Genomic DNA, 4530 nt, shown 5'->3' with positions numbered 1-4530 from the left:
CGTCAGCTTCTCCCCCCGGCACCTCGTCGCCCTTCGCCCCACGGGGCTGCGTGTGTGTGTGTGTGTCTCCAGGGTGCTGGGCAGCCCTCGTCTCTGTGGAGGCAGAAGCCGGGCGTACTTGGTTTTGGGGGTGTATGTGGAAGCCCACGGGGGCACGCACACCTCGTGGAGGGCGAGGGCTGGCGGAGAGCCGAGGGGGAGAGGGGTCTGTGTTGGGGCCGAGGAGGTTCAGGGGGTTCTTCGCAGCTCCTGCGTGCCGTGTGTGCTTCCTTTTGTACTGAGACGTCGTCCTCGGTGGATGAGATGCGATCGTAGCGTGCAAGCCTGGGCGGTACAGATTAAAAGCAGTTAAGGCTTTTAGAGCCGTAGATAAAAGCTGGTTTTGTTGGATTCGCCTGCAGCGCAGACCATTCCCATTCCTCTTTGTCTGAGCCCTGGTTCCGGGCGCTACAGCCTTATTGGAAACGCTCCCGAGCAGTCCGCGCAGCCAGGGCAGCAGGCAGCTCAGCGCTTATTTACACGTCACATCTAAATACATCTCTAATTAGATAGAAGCAACGCCGGAAATGGCAGATTTGTTGCATATCTAATAGAGACCAGTGCAAACACACTCAGCAGGGTTTCCCTCTCTTCACCCCCCCACCCTCCCCCCCCCAAAAAAGACCAGCAAGACCAAGCTAGTAATCTGAGACCAAACAGAAATGACTTCTCCCATTTGAGTGCGTTATGCACCACATCGGCAAATGTCTCTATTCTAATATTTAAAGCAATACTTAGGATGTGTGAACCGAATGCCCAAATATGGACTGGGTCTTGAAACAATACTGGTGCCTTGGCTTTATTCCTGTGCTGGTGGACAATCCAGGCTCCGTGTCACGCACTGTATCTGTGCCTTCACCAGGATGTGCTGAGACCTGCAGCTTCTTGGGCAGTTTGAAATTGTCATCCCTTTTCCCTCCTCTTCCCCTGCCCCATGATAATTCCCTTTTTTTAAGGTTGGTAAAGAAGCCAAGGTCCCCCTAACAGGGATGCTAGCGGCGAGGCGACTGAGCTTCAGGGGCTCCTGTACAGTCCGTGCAAGCAAACTTTGTGGATCTGTGCAGCTGCGAGACCACACAAAGTTGTTGACATGCTTTCGGGTCTCCGTTTGTGGAGAAAATGGACCCAGGCCACCACAGCCCAAAATAATGAGTGCTGCGCATACCAAAGTAGTCTTAGCAATCTGTGGCTGTCGTTTAAAAGGTCTCTCAACTTTGACCGGTGAGTGGCCCCTGCAGAGATGGGTAAAAGGCCTGCTCCAGCTCAGGTCGTAGCTCTAGTAGCCACATTGTCCTTGGAGTAAATGTGGCTTGGAGTAAATTGGTGCTTGGTGCGGAGAAGAAGTGGCCTGTGATTTCTGCGTGTCTTGACAAAAGTGTGGGCTCTTTCTGGGACTCTGCAGCGTAGTTGGGTCGCACAGGTGATACGTGATATGCTGTCTTTCCCCCGAACACCGCAATAGATCACGTTTTAGTGAGGGCTTAGAAAGAGCAGCGTGAAGCCGAGTTTAATACTTCCTCCTTAGGCTGGTGTCGCTTTAGAAATAATTGATGGCCAGTGTGGGCCTGCTCCCCTCTTTCTTGGGTTTGCAATAACCCGAGTGGCAGAGTCGAGCCGGCTGGCTGGGGAGAGCCCGGCTAACCCTTTTTTAACTACGTCGAGCAGCTCTCGCTGGCTGTTTGTGTGTACGTGTGGTGTGTGTTGTGTGTGTGTATGTGTGTGCGGGAGGCAGCGCGGAGGCCTGGGCTGCAGGCAGGGGGAGTTCCCGGGGCTGTGAGCAGCTCCCGTTAATCCTCCTGTCCTTCCAGGCAATGGCCTTACGGCGGTGGCTGCTCCAGAGCGACCTTTCCCTCCGACCCGACCCACTCGGGTCCCCGAGGCTGCAGTGGGCAGGGGGGTCTCTCCTGGGGGGAAGCGTGTCTTTTGCGGGGGGTTTCTCCGGAGCGGGCAGCCAAGGGCGTCTTTGAATGGACGAGCAGACGAGGTGGGGACGGAAAGGAGGAGGCCAAGAACTCGTCACAAATGTGGATTTAGGAAAGTTCTGCGGCTTTCCAGCAGGGAATTCATTTTTCCTTGTTTGCTGGACAGCAGTTCTTGGCCGAGCGGAGACTTTTTTCCCCTCCCCTCTTCCACTGCTGGAAAAGTTAGCGAGCGAGAGCACGCTTCAGTACCTGCCCGTCTGTTTTCCTAAACTGTTGTCTGAATTATTTGGGACTCTCCCTCTGTACGCAAGTGCTCCTTGCACCCCAGACCTACCTCGTGAGCTAATAGATTTGGTGCCGTGTGATTAGACATGCGAGGAAGTCCGCTTGGAGAAGATCCTGACAGCATGAAATATAATTTGTGATCTGAAAGACAGTTTCCAGTATAATCTCATTATGCACCACAGACTCCCGGTGTTATTTTGTAGAAGGCGGACAATGATCAATTTACATTGACCTGGGGCTGGGCGAGCTTTTAGATGGTAATTGCCATATTGATTTGCATGCAAAAAGGAGACCTGCTAAAATTAAAGACCGGAAGCTAAATTAAACTAAATTTATTGTCTAGGTGCGAACTAAAAGACTTGTTAAAGTCTAGGGTAGACTTGGAAAGCTATGAAATTCAGAGGAAAATGATTCTCATCCCCATCGCTCCGGAAAATGAATCTACATGACGGGAGACCGGTGCTGCAAAGACCCCATTGTGAGCGGAGGCACACAAGCCGGGGCTGTTCCGTGTAAGCCCCGACTCTCTAAACAATCGGAGAATAAAATATCTCCTCTGTCCAATGAAAATCTCGGCCTGAATGTTGGGATTGTCATGCTAAGGAAAACAAAGCTTTATTTGGATAAGACAATTAAAGTGGAAAGCGCAGAATCCACCAGCCACACTGGGAATGGCTGGTATAAAGAGCTGAGTGTGTTCAATAGAGCGCTGGGGAAAGGGGGAGGCTCGGGGCTGCGCTCGGCGGCCGAGAGCCGGCACCGGGAGAGCCTGGCATTGTGCTTCCCTCTGCCTGCTCCTTGGCCAGGAGAGGCGAGATCGCTCCCAGCCAAAGGCGCTCTCCTTCCCGCCGCTCTCAAAGCCATTGCCCACAGCCAGGAGCTGCACCGGCGCAGCTCTGCGGCGGGATCGTTCCCCGGGCACCTCCAGATGGCCCCGGGGTGGGTTGCAGTACGTCGGCGCTGCTAGCCTGCTTGTTCTTTCTCAAGGCGTGTTTGGCTTTTCTTTTTCAGTTGGAGTAGCTCTAGCTCGTACCCCAGGTGTTCATTTAACGCTCGGGAATACCTCACCTAGGGGCCTTGTGTGTCTTTCGGTATTTGCGTATTACAAAACATTTGGGTCTGTGTCCTCAGCTATAAAAGTGAGATCTCCTTCTCCGCAGGAGTGTCGGAGTAGCCGGCGCCTGGCACAGTTGATAGCAGAGAGAAGTACGCCCGTACTTGCACGGGCAGCAGACCCCATGCCTGGAGCAGTCCGATGGGTGTCCCTCTGCTCGCTGTGGCTGGGGGGCCGTGGGGCTGCCTGTCCCTCACTCGCTGCTGCATCTTCCCCACGCTCCCCAGGAGTGGGGCCGCATTGCAGCCGGGGGGTCTCCTGGATGGGGTGGGAGAGCTCTGCGGGGGTCATTTAGCCAGGGCTGGAGTATGGCATTTGCGTGTGGTGGCAGGTAGGGACAGAGAAGTGAAATCAGAGCTGGAAGGGCGGGCGTATTCTCAGCTCTCCTTGAAATTCACGGAGAACTCGGTAATAGCATGGGAGAAGGGGTGGGCTGAGCTCCTCTTCTTTCCGAGTGTAAATTCCCTCCCTGAGCCAAACTTTCTCCATGTGAAAGCTCCTGGCTATGGAGAGATCCTACAGCTATCCCTGATCCCTGGGCAATCCCCTTTGCTCCCACGCTGGGTTGTGCTCTAAGCCTCTCTCCGGCTTGCCCGCAGCAGTAGGAGGCTGAGCTGGGTGTTGGGGGAAGCCCTTCCCACAGGCTGTGGTCCCTCTGGCTCACCTTGCTCTGGCCTGGTCGTGCTCCCCGCACGGTGTTTTCCTTTCCTCCCGTTTCAGTAGTCAAGCACAAAGTGGATTAGCAGAGCCCCGTGCAGAATTAAGCAGCCCGGTGCGAAGTTATGCCGAGCTCTGCCCGGAGGACTCGTCTAGCCTTCCCCTCCTCTGCCGCAGACCTCCCGTGATGTGCTGTGCCAGGACAGCCCGGGACCCGTGGGCAAGGGTGGATGCTTCCCGGGATCTCCACGCTTCCCGGGATCTCCACGCAGCGGTGGGCGAGGGGAAGAATAGCTCCGGCTAAAGTTGGTGAGGAGCGGGAGAAGCCGGAACAATAGTTGCAAGCAGGAAGTGATCTCCCGGGGTAAACGTTTTAATGGAAGTGTAACCTGGCATTGCACAAAAACCCAACCCAGGGCGGCTGCTGCCAGCTGGGGAGGATGCAGGGCTCCGGGAGATGCGTGGGAGGCTGTGCCGCGCCGCGCCGTGCCGTGCTGCGCCGCGCCGCGCCGG

This window comes from Charadrius vociferus, unplaced genomic scaffold (genome assembly GCF_000708025.1).
Source record: "Charadrius vociferus isolate BGI_N301 unplaced genomic scaffold, ASM70802v2 scaffold206, whole genome shotgun sequence".
Taxonomy (NCBI): Eukaryota; Metazoa; Chordata; class Aves; order Charadriiformes; family Charadriidae; genus Charadrius; species Charadrius vociferus.
This window is presented reverse-complemented; position numbering follows the sequence as displayed.